Here is a 16,049-nt window from a genome sequence, read left to right on the forward strand (position 1 = left end):
ATCCCTTTGTGTGCACACACCGCATGTCCCTGTCAGCTTCCAAATCACCTGGTAAATAGCCATGCTCACAGAGGGGACTGCAGTCCGCCCTGCGCGACCCGAGCCTTCACAGCCGTGCCTGTGTTCTCTCTGAACCCGAGGAAGTGATCAGCCATGGTCATTCAGGAATTCACCCGCCATCTGTCCGCTCAGAGAGGAAGAGTCCAACTGCATCTGGTCCGTGGAGACAGATGGGAAAGAGGGGAAGGGTGTTTGCTGAAGCCAGGTGCACCTGATGGATGGAAACGTGGCTGTTCAGCTGCCTGTGGCTCCCAGTCAGGAACGGCACTCACACAGCACCCCCTCCTCCCCTTCATGTTAAGCACCAGACTAGAATTCTGCCCAGCGGACACACCCCCACCTTTGGGGGTCCCTGTGGCCTTTTTGTATATAAGGAAAGAATCCCATGGGGGAGTTTTCCTCTTCACATGTGTCCCAGGATTCCAGTGGGTCCACAACGGCAGGAGAACCTGGCCCCGGGTCCAGCAGCCGTCCATCCTGACCACTCCCTCCTGGCTCAGGGGAGCTCTGCTAGGCATTCCAACATCTCACCAGTTAGAGGTAAAAACTACGCATCAGAAAACATGGCACCAACTCTGCACGACGTCCAAAGGGTCTCTGACTTTTGCCCCAGTTTCCCTACACATTCCTCAGTCAGCGCTCACCCAGCACCTTCTACATGGATTCAGCAGCTATCAGATACCTGTCTGCCCACCAGAGAATTTGCCGTCCGGAGGGGAGCAGGGAGGGAGGCAGAGGAAGTACACAAAGGATTGAAAGGATGAGAGTTTGCAAGAAGGGCTGTGGAGGAAACTCACAGGGTCCTGAGGTGGAGGACAGCAGGGTGGGACCCGCTCTGAGGAGGCGCCGGGGGCTGGCACTGGGCACAGAAGGAGGGCTGGGCTGACCAGGCGCAGTGGTCGGGCTGAGGGATGCTGGGCAGAGAGCAGCGTGCGTGCGTGTGAAAGCCCTGTGGGGCAAGATGCCGGGAGAAAAGGCCGGAGGCTGCAGCCCTGGGGGCAGGGGGCTGGAGGAGTTCAGACCTGCCTGCCTGGGAGATACTGCTGTGAGTGTGGATTTCACTCCAAGAACAGTAGAGGCCAATGCAGAGGGTTTTATCAGAGGGGCGCCCGGCACCGTCTCCTCTAGATGGTGTGGGCTAAGAGGCGTGGCCCTCCTTCCCCCAGGGTCACGGGTCATCGGCCAGGTTGGGACATTTTCTGAGCTGCTCAGTCTGGCTGTACTTGAGCTTGGCCCTGAAGGTCTGAAGCCACAGATAATTCTAAGTACTTCTTCATAAATATTAACAAGTTGTGAACTCAGGAGCCATTCTGAGCAAATTCACTCCAAGTACAAACTGCCCAGCCCTCCGCGTCCGACACTGATGAGACTGTGCGAGGACCACTATGTGGCACGAGCCACACCCCGGGCCCACCTGCTGCATCTCCCACCTGCGTCTGGGCTGCAGACGAGCCATCAACCCGGGCTGTCAGGCTGCGCTCTGGACACTCAGGCTGTGGGGGAAGCCTTCCTCCCGCACGGCCCTGACCGTGGCAGCTCCTCCCCCCTCGACCCAAATAGGCTCCTTTCACTGCAGCACCTTCAGGCAGCATCTGAAAGAGAAAGCCAGTCTCTTTCCAAAGCCTTTAGAGTTTCCCCTTTAAAGAGGGAAACTTCATTCTGCAAAGCGTGGCTCATGTGTCTGACATGCATATAACACCTCGAAAACTGGCACTGCTCTGCGTGACCCCCAGAGAAACCCAGCTCTCACTCTGCTCCCTGCCCTCCCCCTGCAGGATCTCCTGTCCCGGTTTCAATCCCGAGTTCCTGAGGCGCCTGTGCTCACCGCCCGCTGCGTTACACCTCCTTGCGCCCTAGGTTTTTTCTCTAAAGGCTCCTCCAAGGATGTTAGCCCCCAAGTTAAACTCACTATTCTGTCCTCCTCTGCATATGACAATAAGGTTGTATTTAAAGCAACAACAGAGCAAAACGCTTTTCACGATGGAAGGGCTCCAGAGACGGTTCTTTACAAGGGGAAAAGGATGTCCCCGGAAGTCTGTTCAGGCATCCGTTTAGGTCACTTGTCATCATTTACTTACTTCCTCAGCAAACACTGGTGAGCATCTTCTCTGTTCTGAGCATCCTGCCAGGAGCTGGGGAAACAGGATCGAATGAGACATGGTTCCTGTCCTTTGGGAGTCCACGGCCGAGCTGGGTGGAGGGTGCTCTGATTCATCTCACTGGCCAATCATCTTACTCTGTTTTAAAGACACAGAAAGGTGCATGTTGTCGGTTACTAGAGGAAAGAACGAGCTAAAACACATGGACACGTTCATGAACAATTACTGAAAGAAGACCCCCAAAGGCAGGTGTTGTCTGTAAAATCAGTATTCACAGCAGTATTGATGATTTAGCACATGTAAAATGTTCTGTTAAAAGGCATTGCAGGCAAAACCTTCATACCCTCCACACCTGCCACTTTCAGAGCATGTTCATCGGCTTCAGTTTACCCTTGTAGACCCGGTCGACCAGTTTTATCAGTCACTTACCATCTGTGATTTGCACAGTTCACAAGAGGCAGAGAACAAGTCTGAGTGTTAGGGTGTTCACTGGGCTCCTCCTCGCCATAACACAGGCATGGACTGGCTCCACGCATCACTTTTTCTTATGTTACAATTGTAAACACCATTTCCAGAATGTTTTGTCATGCTCCAAGTAAAAAAAAAATTCCTAAAAAAAAGGAATCACAGCCTTTCCTCTACAGACCTGGAAAAACTCAGGCCATCCTGCCCCCCGCCCCCACCCCGTACTGTAGCCCTCTCTGTTCATATCACTGGAGATGGCCCAAGGGAGGCAGCATTTCCCAACTGGAAATTCCAGAGCCACTGAGGGACTTTGTGCAGAACCTTGCAGTCCGGCCTCTCACACCCGGTCACTGAGCAGATCTCCCCAGAGCGCCCGTGCTGGGGAGGGCGAGGACACCACAGACCTGGCTCAGCGCTCAGGCCTGGGGTTTCCACAGTGGGCAGAAGAGACACCATTCTTGCCTTCCAGGAGCGTACAGTCCAGTGGGACGCAGGCATTCATCAAATAACCCCACGCAGGGCAGGCTTACACTCTTGGCCGGCCCTGTGATACGGCGCAATGCAAGCACACAAAGCATGTCACAGGGGATCTTAGCTGGCCTGGAGAAGTGGCGTTGGAGCTGAGCACTGAAGCCTGAGAAGGGCCTAACCAGGAAGAGGCGGGGTGAAGGAAAGCCCTCCGGGAGCAGGTGTTGCTTTGGGAAAGACCCAGACTGGGTGAGGGGGGAACGATGCTCTGGGATCTAAAAGGAAGGTGGGGTCGGGGAAGGCAGGAGGACTGGTGCTGGGAGTCGGGGCTGGAGGACCGCGGGGCCTGGGCAGCACAGGGCTACCGTGCTGGTACAGATTTCGATCATCTTAAGAGCAATCTTTCAACACCAAAATATTATCATTTTTTAGAATAATTAATCTTGGGAAGAGTGGAGAATGGCAAGCGGATTGTTAGGAGGCCGGTTGGGTGAGAAAGGATGGCAAGCTGGACTAAGAGGGCAGCGGAGGAGCTGAAGACGCAAGTGCCCCTGGCCTCCAGCACTCCGTGAGAGGTAACTTCAGAGAACCTCCCAGAGACAGGCACAAATACGGCTTCTAAGACCCCTGGGATTCCGAGGAGATGCTGAGCGAGGAACCCACAGAAGAGCCATGAGGGAGGAACACAGCAGGACCACACATTCCCCCAGCCTAAGCAGAGCACACCCTTCAAAGTCCCCGACGCGGAGACCCGCCTGTTCCCACGCGCACCAGCTCCCGGAGGGCAAACGAGAGAGGCCACCTCTGAACAAGAGGATCCCTGGGCTCCTGCCCGACGCCCTCTTCTCTTCCCTCTGGATCTGGCTCATTTTTCTTTCCCTCTTGCATGCCACATGATCTAGATTGCTCTGAAACCTCTCCTAATGAGTTCTTTCTCACATTGCAGCTTGGCAATTTCTTTAGCTTTCCACTGCCCGTTTTCACTTCTGAAGCATTCCCTTAAACTCGATGTCACCTCGTTGGTTTCCGTTGTGATGTCCGGCATGTAGCTAGCGGGAAACACTGTATTTCCATATTCTCCTCACAGAGTTGCATTTTCAGAGCAGCTGGAGAAGAGACTGCGCAATCCTGTGAAATAGCTGGTGGGCAGAAAAGCGGATTGAACGAAACAGTGGGCTTCTTTTGCAATGTGACACCGCTGGGAGGAAAGGGTAGGAAATCAACCAGAGGCACAGAACTTTATTAATAGATAATATAAAATTTGATTCCTACATCACCGCCCCTCACTCTACCCCATCTCCCTTACTTTCTATTCGCTCTGCCTAGAACAGCCTGTTCTGGAAGATAATTCAGAAGCAGCCTCAGCTGCAGTTCCATGAACTGATCCAAATAGTTCCACTTTGTTCATTTCATTCACTTGAAGATGGTCTTCGTGTGTCATGAGTCAGAGCCCTTCCTTTCCAGGGTGACCGTCCATCAGGACACGTCCATTCCCAGGACAGCTGTGCTTCCATTTCTGTGGCAAAATCCTTCAGCCAAAATTTTAAAAAAGCCCAGTAGACGGTGACTTTTTCACTCCCCCATTTACAACACAGATACCCAAGAAACACAACCCTCCAGGATCCATGGCTGTCATTAATTCATCATTCTTCAGCTTACTTTCTCCTTACTGACCTTTGAGTTGATTATAATAACCACTGCCTTGCTAGTTTCCATGAGAGTTATAGATAGAAAACCACGTGCAAACGGTAACGTCCTCTGGGCACGTTCGCATCCCACCATGAGCTTCCAGCAGCACAGCCGAGGGGCGGGAAGCACCTTGGTCTGAACTTGGAGTGTGCACACCATCTTGGGAAGAGAAAAGCTTTTCCAGTCACACAGGCCCAGATTGAACCTCCACATCTCTTTCCCTGCTGGAGCACAGTGGTAACTGTCTGGGAATTAATCTGAGACTTCACGGGCAGGGCCCCATTCCAAGTGGCATCTCTGTAAAGACCAACTCCTCTCCCTTTAAACTGCAGGCCACGTGCAGAGAAAGGAACCTTCTTCTCCGCCACGAATGGCGGCATCCTCGCCTGCCCCGCCTTTCCCTCAGTCCCTCCTGTCCCCTCTCCCTTCACTTCTCCATCCCAGTATTTGCCGCCCAATTACTGGCCTTACAAGGACTTCCTGGGCCAAGCTGTCTTCCCTGCCCCCCAACAGCCTCATTACCCCGGCAGGACCTCCTCCTCCTCTGCAACCCAAACTCAGGCTCCCCCCCCCCCCAGACTCCCTGACCCTACCCCAATGCACACATGGCCCCTCTTGGCCGACACCAGTCAGCTCCTGTTCCCCAGGGTGATAGGTCAGAGGGACGGCTCAGCCTCCATAGGTCGGAGTCATCGAGAGGCCAGCTGTGCTCAGAGCCCCACCAGGACCCTCTAACCTTTTGCTCACTCAGCTGCCACCATCTGTTGACCTTGGAGGGGAAGCGCCCCCCACCCACCACTCAGACAGGGCAGCCGGCGGGCACCTGCACAGGGCACGGCCCTGGGGGCACAGTGCTGCCTCTGGGGTGACGGTGACGTGGAGATGGTACCTGGCTGCAGCAGCGTTGGGGATGATGGAGCTGGGGCAGGAGCAGGTGTGGGGAAGTGGGTGAGGAAGAGACTGACACGTCCGGGGAGGGGACGCCGGCAGCTGGGGAGAAGTAGGTGTTAGGTTCTCCAGAGACACAGACCCACAGGAGACATGTATATAATATATAATACCTTGTAAATATATTAATAGAACGCGTCTGTGTGTGTCATGTGCGTGGATTTGGGGGCAGGGCAGGAAGAGAATCAGTACTGTCTTAAGAGGCAACTCCCTCAGGGAGGTCATCACAGTGTCTTCAGGCAACGCAGGGTTAACCTCCTCGGATGGGAGCACAAAGGATGATACCCCTGCGAGTGGGGAGTCCTCTTCCGCTGGTCAAGAGGACTCATCAGAATTCAGGGGCTTAACGTCCCCAGGTTCATTGTGATCTTCCCCCTGTCCCCATTTCAACCCAGGATCCTATCCGTCCCTGGCCAATGCCCTTGCTTTGTCAGTAGACACCCTAGCAGGCTGGGAATTCAGCTCGCCTGGTAAGGCAGCCACGTGCATGGTAAGTCAAGTAGCATCACCTTGTGCCATGAGTCAGCCACCTGAGCTCTGCATCTGAATTTCCACCACCGTCTCAGTCCTGCAGCTGCAGAGGACAAGGGTCTCATCAGGGCACACACAGACACTAGGTCACTCATGCGGCACCGGAGCTGGGAATTCAAATCCCGGAGCTGAGCCTTTCCTATTGCTGTTTTGTCCAGAGACATTAGGAGCAGCCAGCTAAGGTCGTTATGTCCATTCATTTCCGAAAGGGTTCAAAAGTGTCATATACACAGCATCTTGCTTCTTGTAAGTGGTCAACTAGGAGCATCCAGTGTGGGTGTTTTGCAGATCTTGATAAACAGTTCATGTCCTGGACTACGACTGGAAATAGAGTCATTAGCATCTTTAAATCCCATCAACTTAGAGAGCCAATTCCAGAAACCCCACGACAAATTCACAAAACTCATCCTTCAAATTCTGTCCCTTTACAACCAGAGTTGGTACCAAAATCTGATTTAGTCAGGGTTCTCTGGAGAAACAGAACAAGGAGGAGAGAAGGTCTGTCTGTCTGTGTGTCTGTCTGTCTGTATTTGTTATGAGGAATTGGCTCCTGTGGTTCTGGAAGCTGAGATGTCCCATGATCTACCATCTGCTGGGGGTATAATTCAGTCTGAGCCCAACGTTTGGGAAACCGGAAGAACCGAAAGCATAAACCCCAGTCCCAGAGCGGGAGCAGCTGATGGGAGATGTCCCAGCCCAGCAGTGGGGCAGGAAAAAGGGGGTAACTTCTTCCTACCTCTGCCTTTTGCTCTATTTGGGCCCTCGATGGACAGGAGGAGGCCCGCTCCCCTTGGGGAGGACCGTCTACTTTATTGAGTCCAATGATTCAAATGCTAATTTTGCACCCAGACACCATGTTTAATCTACGTGTTCTGTAGCCAGTCAAGCGGACACACAAAATTAACCCTCACGATATAAAAAGAAGTGAACGGCCTCGGTGGTATTTAAGAGTTACAGTTGGCAGGACCTCATCGTGAGGCAGGAGAGAAGCTGGGGGGTAGGTGAGAGATGTGCAGAACGACCCCCCCACTTGGGGCTCAAGCCCCTGGATGAATGGGGTAACGTTCACTGAGACAGAAAACAGTGGCGAATGACCAGGCTTTGGAAAATAGTCAGTCTCACTTTTTACGTGTCGGTTATGAAGTTCCTGTGATACATCCGAGGGAAAATGTTGAGATGGGAAAAAGCCTGAACAGAACAGTCAGCTAGATGGGAGACACACCAGCAGAAGCTGCCCGGGCTCATTAAGGACAAAGGAAAGAGCACTTCAAGGAGCAGAGAGAGAGGGTGGTGACGGTGTGCCCGCTAAGAGGTAGTGTGATGAGGGCTGAAAAGGTCCTGAGCGAGACCTGCTTCAGGGCTGCGGGCAGCGGGGCCACCTAGAGGGGCCAAAGGGTGTGTGAGGTGAGAAAACTGAGGTGTAAGACACGCCTCCTGGAAGCCTGGCTCTGAGGCTGAGGAGAGGACTAAGGCAGTGGGGGTGTCTGGAGAGAAACGGGGTGGAGGAAGGTGGTGTCAGGGTTCTGATTGTCTGCTGCTGTTTAAAGATGCTGCAGACTCCGCATGTTTAAACGCTGCTGGGAAACGTCAGGAGGAGAGAGGAGGAGGCCACACCATCATCAACAGGTGATCCCTGAGACAACGCGGCACCCAGGTGACGCCACAGTGGAGAACCCCTCTCCAAGGAATGTCTCACTCTTCCCCGGCTTTCCCCATCGCCTCCTCCTCCCTTCTCTTTGCCTCTCGAAAATCCTGTTGATCCTTTGTTGCCCAGATGAAGCCAAAACCCTTTTTCTTCTTGCCCCACCTAGCCCTGGTGCTCCTCACCCCACTGAATGCCCGGAGGCATTCACCACTCACACAGAATGATGACCCATGTTCCCTAGATGTGCTGAGTGTCTACCAGCTGGCCGTCTGTCAGGGCAACATTTCCTTTCTTTTATTGTGACTCCCTCAACACCAGCCTCTGGACTGACATGCAAGATGAAGGGGCTTTTACTCTGTTTCTGTTTTGTAGATGATTTCATTTGTGTCTTTTCTTTTTTTTTTTTTTTAGATTCCTCATATGAGTGATGTCATATGGCATTTTCCTTAAGTTCATTTGTGTCATTATTTTAAGATTCCACATAGAAGTGACATCGTATGATATCTCTTTCTTTGACTTACTTCACTTAGAATGACAATCTCTAGGTCCATCCATGTTGCTGCAAATAGCATTATTTTATTCTTTGTTATGGCTGAGTAGTATTCCATTGTATAAATATACCACAACTTCCTTATCCAGTCATCATAGTAAACAATCTTATGGTTACCAGGGGAAAGAGGGTAGGAAGGGATAAATTTGGGAGTCTGAGACTTGCAAATGTTAACCACTTTATATAAAAATAGATTGAATAAAACAAATTTCTTCTGTATAGCACAGGGAACTATATTCAAGTTCTTGTAATAACCTTTAATGAAAAGAATATGAAAACGAATGTATGTATGTATGCATATGACTGGGACATTGTGCTGTGCACCAGAAATTGACCCATTATAACTGACTGTACCTCAATTTTAAAAAAAGATAAAGCAGCTTTTACTGCAGAAAGGAATCCACACAGGAGTCAGGGGAAGGGGAAGGACCTCGGGGCTCCCAGCTGCACATCAGGACTCCAGCTCTTAAGGGACCGCGCAGAGACAGACAGATGTCCTGCCAACAGGGTCCACATTTCTCAGGAGGATGGTCGGGCTGAGCTACTGGCAATCAAGAAGAGGCACAAAACAAGAGCGCGGGAAGGGGAGCCTCGGAGGGCCCGGGGCGTTGCCAGCATCCCGGGTTCCTGTGTCTGTCGTCCCCTCATCATCAAGCGTGTCAAACTAAGATAGGAGCTAATCTCAGAAGCCATTAGAAGGTGCTAAGAACTGATGAGGTGAGAACGCCGTGGAGAGGGCACGTCTGCTCCGCACAGGCATCAGTCACTCGCTCAGTGGAAATGGCAGGGACGCAAGCTGGCGGGGCGGTGGGGGAGCAGCTGACTTGGCCCAGGCAGCACAGGGCCTCCTGGGCATCGGTGCCCAGGCAACGTCCCTGCAGGCGTCTGGCACCTTCCGACGACTTGTTTATCACGTCTGTCTTCAGAATTCTAGGCAGGGCAGGGTTAGTATACTGAGTGGATAAAGAAGGTCGAGGTATGTAACGTGCCTAGAACGGCGCCTGAAAGCTAGTAAGCAGGCGTGCTCACTGTGTTGCTGGCGGAGCAGCAGCAATAACTGTCGTCATCCTGGACGAGCAAGAGGGAAGGCCGAGAAACCTGGGTTCGGATGGTGCATCTTCTGGTTTCCCAGAGTTACCTACCAATAAGTCGTTTAGCCTCTGATTGTTCTCTTCATTACAAAGTGAAGTTACTCCTGCCTCTCACGCAGGCGTGTCGTGGGGGGAACAGAACACACAGCAGTAAAGCCCAGCTGAGCCCACCGGGACTTCTCCTGGGGTGGCGTCTCCCCGGGCACGGAGGGGCTTTCACAAATGCGGCTCTTCGCTCCCGGAATCCGCCCGCTGAGTCACTGCGGAGGAGAATTTGTGTGTCAGCTTCGTTGGGCCAAGGTGCCCAGATCCTGGGTCAGACATCACTCTGGAGGGTGTTTCGGATTCGATTAACGTTTAAATCGATGGACTTTGAGTAAAGCAGATTGCGCTTTATAATGCGGGTGGGCCTCTCCCGAGTAGAACAGAAGACTGGCCTCTCCCGGAGCAGGAAGGAGCTCGCAGCAGACGGCCGGCAGGCTTGACAGCTCCTTCCCCGGACTCCAGGCTGCTAACCTACTCTGCAGGTTTGGGACTTGCCAGCCACAAAACCCACGAGCCAATTCCTTAAAACAAACCTAAGGACACATCCTGTTGGTTCTGTTTGTCTGGAGAACTCTGACTAATACAGACACAAAACTCTCTCTGTGGTCAGAACGATGCAGCTTGAGGCACCCACCTCCCCAGCACTGAAGAACCAGCTAGAATGTCTGTCTCGAGGGCTACAGAGAAGGACTGCACGTCCCGTGTCAGCGCTGCTTGTCTGCCTGGCTGGGCTGGGCTGAGCGCGCACTGACGCTCACAGCGGCAAACCTGTCATTATCGGACGTCGGGAAGGGAGGGCCCGAGAGACGGGCAGGGGGGAGAGAACCTGGTCTCTGCAACAAGCGCGTGCATCCTCGTTCCTGACCTGACACGGGGCTAGAGACAGGCTAGTAACAACAGCAAGATAATGCGTTTTACTATACAATCCACGGTTAGGCACACCGTATGTTACGTTCCCAGAAGATAGAAGGAAAATCTTCAGATTTCAGAGATGTCAAAATGGGGGGAAAAAATGTATCTCAGAGTGAATAAAATAGGATGATGATGGTAAAAAGATGTCTAGGACTTGCTATGCGCAGGTACCGTCCTGAGCACTCCACATGTGTTAATTCATTTAAGACAGCAAACCTATGAGATGGAACCTATTATCGTCCCACTTTATGGATGAGGACACTGAGACTCAGACAGATGAGGCGCCCTGGCCAGGCTCACTCAGCAACTAAGCAGCAGAGCTAGGGTTTGAACCCAGGCAGACTGGCTCCAGAGTCCACGCTCTCAAGGGCTCCCTAAGAACTAAAGTTAGGAGATGGCTCGCTCGGAATCTGTCCCACTGTCCAGGGACTTGCACAGCCCACAGCCCGTTCCAGAAAGTTCAGTGGCTGTCAATCAGCTTGGCTGTAAGTGACCACTCTTAAATGTACCATTAGCTTTTTTGAGAAGTTCAAATAAAATACATCCACAGTGATTCACGACTGTGTCTGGAAGTCACGTTGCCAAATGGTAAATTTGGGGAGAGGACAGAACTCAAAGCTCCATGTGGTCACCTGGATTTATGGGGAGGACGTCACAGTGCTTCACCTACTCACAGCCCTCACCCATGAATTCACTCAGTAAGTAATTATCACACCAGCCAGGTGCAGGACAGTTGCTAAGGGCCAAAGATCCGGAGGAAACGGGAGAGAGCACCTGTTTCCCACCGCCTCCCTGCACTTGTGCACGTTTAACAAAACACCTGGCTCGGGAGGAGAAGGAAGCAGAATGTCGGGAGTGCCCTGCAGGTCCCCTCTGAGATGGCTTATTCTTCCCCGATAGCTCTCCTCTGCGTATTCATGCCATCGTGGGGGCATCTCACCTCAGCAGAGTGATGACGCCGCCACTCCAGTTCCCATGGAAACCGAACTGGGACAAGAGGAACAGAAGGCTCTTCAAGGTCATCAGAGCACAGGAGAGTGGATACAAGGACAGCAAGGATGGGGCACTCTTCCTCCGGCTCAGCACTGAAACATGTGGCCCCCATCAGCCACACGACCTTGGGGCGCTGGGCGTGGGTTCTGGGAGAGGAGCCTGAGCCCTCGGCATTGCGTGGGCAGCCAGGCAGCTGAGCCCAGGACCAGGCTGGGGGTGGGGACCATGCCTTCTGCCTCCCGGCCCAGCCCCACCCCACGTCTGGTCCCAGGGAGACGTGCGAGGCATGTTTGGGGCATGAATGACTGTCCCTGTGTGCCCTTCCCCCTCCTCAGAGCCACAAGGCTCCCAGTGTGCTGCCTTCATTACCAGACGTCCTGGAGCCGAGGACTGCCACTCTGCGGGCCATCTGCTCAGAAAGCCCAGTGTGACGCGGACGAGTCTGGGGCAGGAGGGATGCAGAACCACCTCGTCAGCCTGCACTCTCCTCCTTGCTCCTCACCGTGGGGCTGTCTGCTTCTCCCCTTGGCCCTTCCTTGTTTGACACCCCAGCCATGAATTTTCCTTCCTTCCGAAAGCCTCAGGAAAAGACCTTTCTGCCTCCCAGTAGCCCAGGCTTTGGAGCAGGGCCAGCCATTCCCCCAGAGCTGTTTATCAGTCCTGTGCATCCCCAGGTCTGTCCAGGCCCAGACAGGTCACCAAGCCTGAGGACCCTGCCCCTGAATCACGTGAGGCTGGGAGTCCAGGTACAGAAGTCAGAGACAAGATGGCTTCATGGGAACAGAGTCCCCGCAATGACTGGCAAGGACATTCATTGTGCCAGGCACCTGCGGTATCTCCGTGGGGCTCTGGGTCGCCCACCAGCCCAGGCCCTGCCTCCAGACTCCACCGTCTGAGCTGGAGCATCTCTGAGCTGACTCCGGGGAGACCCTGTCTGCTGAGACTGGCTTCTCCTCATTTGTCCTCTGGGCCAATACTTAAGGGGTTGAAAACAAGTGCAGGGTATAAGCAGGGGGCGCAGCACTGGGGTAATAATGATTCTTAATATTGTTAGTGTGGGTTTATTCCTTCTGCAGTTTTGCTGGGACCACGGGGGAGAGGTGGACCCACGCCGGGTGCAGGAGCCGGGCTGGGCTGCGCTCACACGCCAGGCGATGCCCCGACTCGACCTGGTGGTGGGAGTGGGGGAGGGCGCGGGGCGGTGGGGCCGGCTGTCAGGGACGGGTTGTGCCCCTTTAGGGGCGGCAACGACCCTCGGTTCCCACAGTTTTAAAGTGTGGGCTACAGCGACTCTCTAAGGATGCTTCGAGCTGTAAAATCTCAGGATTCTCTGGAAAGAAATCATATTAATGGTTAACAGTCATTTCCTCCTCAAGGCCCAGGCACAGCGCTGACAGCTGCCCGCCGACCCGCAGCCCCTGCCCGGCTGCCGGGAGACCGCACGCCAGCTGCCCAAATGCAGAGGCCGCGGGCCGGCCTCCTGGGGCTGGAGGCGGGGCGGCGCGGGGACTTGGCTGCCAGCGGGGCCCGGGGGGCGCGCGGCCTCCCGGCAGCGGGGACGTCAGGGCCTGTGAGCCTGGGCGCGCGCCGCCACCGCCCCGACCACGACCTCGGGGCGGATGCGGGCGGGGCTGCTCGGGCCGCGCGGGGAGGAGCGCGGAGATGCGGTGCCGCCGCCGACAGCGCCCTCCCCCGGGGGACTGTCCCCGGGGTCACGGTCAGGCCTCCTCCCAGGCGGCCACACACACAGACAGACAGACAGACAGAGCGGCCGCACAGCTCCCAGCTGCCGGGCCCCGGCCCTTAGGAGAGGACCCCGGCCGTGCCCGTGTCCCTGCTCCCGCGGCTAAAATTACTCCTGAAAGTTACTGGTCACCACCACGGTCCACACACGTGTCACCTACTCTCTTCAGAGCGTTTTCTCACATAATGAGGGTCTGCATTCGTCCTCCCGGTTCTGAGGGTGTCATGGCTGCGATCACCACCCCCAACTTACAGATGAGGCAGTGGAGGCTTCAAGAGAGGGAACAACTTAGCAAAGCCACATGGCCCGTTTCCTCAGATCTGGTGTGGAATCAGGTGGGGATAAATCAGGTGGTCGCGTTGCTATTAATAAAGGAGGTGTGGCCAAAACCAAAACTTCCTGATGCCTAGTCCACACCATATTCAACTGGACATGCTTCCTAAAAGGGGTTCTGAAGAGCTATTCTGTCATCCAACACCAAACCCTCTGCCTTAGAGGTTTTCACATACACCTGTCCTGCGCATCTCTAAGAAATACTGCCGTTAAAAAACTAAACCTATTTATTCTGTTATTTTCTAAACCTTGGGATCATGTGATCTCTTGGGGGTGGGGGCTGGGGAGATGCTCATTAACAATGATGATCGTGAAACCAAACTGGGGTGGCACTGCACAGGTGCCCGGGAAGCCCCCGTCAAGCAGCGGGGTGGAGGGCAGAGCTGGCTGGTTCCAGAAGGGAGCGGGGGGTGGGGGGAGCTCCCCGGGGAACAACAGTGTCTGACTCTGACTCTCCTGGGGAGGTCCTTGAAAAATACAAGTTCTCTGGCCATCGAAGAGACAACTAGTTCAGCAGGGCATAGAAATCTATATTTTTAAGCAAGCTCTGCAGGTAATTCTGAAGTGCGTCCAAGTTTGGAAACTCTGTGGAGGCTCAGAAGCCCTGCTTGGACTTAGCCTATGAAAGCGGAGAAGCCAGACTCTAAATGTTTATGCCATTTCCTAAAAACAGCAATGAACAGTATTGGAGAGTTTAAAGCCATGAAATCACACTTAGAAATCATGGCATCTCAGCCATAAAAAAGAATGAAATAATGCCACTGACAGCAACGTGGATGGACCTAGAGATGATCATACTAAGTGAAGTAAGTCAGAGAAAGACAAATGTCATATGATATCACTTCTATGTGGAATCTTTTTGAAAAAAATGACATAAATGAACTTATTTACAAAACGGAAATGGATTCATAGACATAGAAAACAAATTGCTGACTACCAAAGGGGAAAGCCAGTGCGGGCAGGGGGAGGATGATAAATTAGGAGTTTGGGATTAGCAGATACACACTACTATATAGAAAACAGAGAAACAACAAGGTCCTACTGTGCAGCACAGGGAACTATATTCAATACCCTGTAATAACTTATACTGAAAAAGAATATGAAAAGTATATATATATGAATCTCTGTGCTGTACACCAGAAACTAACACGACATTGTGAATCAACTAAACGTCGATAAAAAATAAATAAATAAGTAAATGAATAAATAAAAAGAAATTATGGCATCTTATAATGAAAGCACCCCTTCGCTAGAGTCCAGGGGGCAGATGACATTCTATCCAAGTGCTGTGGATCACGGCTCAAATCTTACCTTCTCTTTCCAGGGCCGGCTCCAAAAAAAGGGTCATATGGGCCCCCAGTGTCCGCTGCCAGGTCGGTGCCCTTGAAGTGCGCTCGTGAAAGTGGGAGAGAGGGGAGGAGGGGGCCGCAGCCTGCCGGGCACCACGGAGGCCCCCTCCGCCCTCGCCCACGAACAGGACACCGGTGAGTGACCAGCGAGTCGACAGCGCCATCTGGCGGCTCCTTCGCAGCACGGCTCTCCCGGAGAGGCATCTGGAGCCGCCCCGTGGTTACAAACGCAGCCCTTTCCTGCAGGGCTGAGCGTGGGCAAAATAACGGTTTTCTAAAGTTTTCGTTTCCATAAATCTTCTCTTTCTTAAACATTTATCCATTCATTCAACAAACCTATTTGCAAACGTACCATGCGTCATATAGACACATATAAAAGGGGAAAACAGAGGAGGTGGATTGGGAGCAATGAGAGATGCTATTTTAGATACAGCGGTCAAGGGAAGTCTTTCCTAAGGTGGTGACATTTGGGCAAAGATTTAAGTGGGGGAGCAATCGCACCGACACGGGCACCCGAGCACGGCGGGGCAGGAGCTGCAGGGCAGAGGTTGAGATGCGCGGAGGAGGCACACTGATCGAAGAACGAGGTCAGCCAGGCCGAGTGATGGAGCGGGGACGGCGGGGGGCAGAGGGTGGCTGACTCACCAACAGCCTCCAGAGTACCTGCCTCTGGCCAGCCTTCCTCCATTTCTCAGGACTGAACAAGTCACTTTCTTTTTACCTCCAGAAGCTTTTCTTGAATCTACGATCTTGAAACTTGTGGGTGCAGGCCAGCTTCTCGCCACCATTGTGGGGCCCCCAAATGTGGCCTTCACCAGGCAACCTGCCCCTCAGTTTCTTTTGTCTGGAGAACTATTACCTCAGAGACTGTCTGGGGGTTCACAGTAGGGAGCATTGTTTCCCGAGGCGAGGATACGGTCGGTCGTCAGTAAGCGGTGTAAGGGGAGGAATCAGGCGGAGAGCCGAGAGGTGTGCAGACGTCGGGGCTGCTCCCTGCTCCCGGGGCGGCTCTCTCTCCAGGCACCGGGTGACCACACTGAGCTGGTCACCTTCCCCATGGTTGGGCAGGGCTTTGGGATGCGTTCAGGCTGTGAGCAGGAACGACCTGCATTTCCTCTGGGCCACAT

Source organism: Camelus bactrianus, chromosome 33 (assembly GCF_048773025.1).
Source record: "Camelus bactrianus isolate YW-2024 breed Bactrian camel chromosome 33, ASM4877302v1, whole genome shotgun sequence".
In the NCBI taxonomy this organism is placed as follows: domain Eukaryota; kingdom Metazoa; phylum Chordata; class Mammalia; order Artiodactyla; family Camelidae; genus Camelus; species Camelus bactrianus.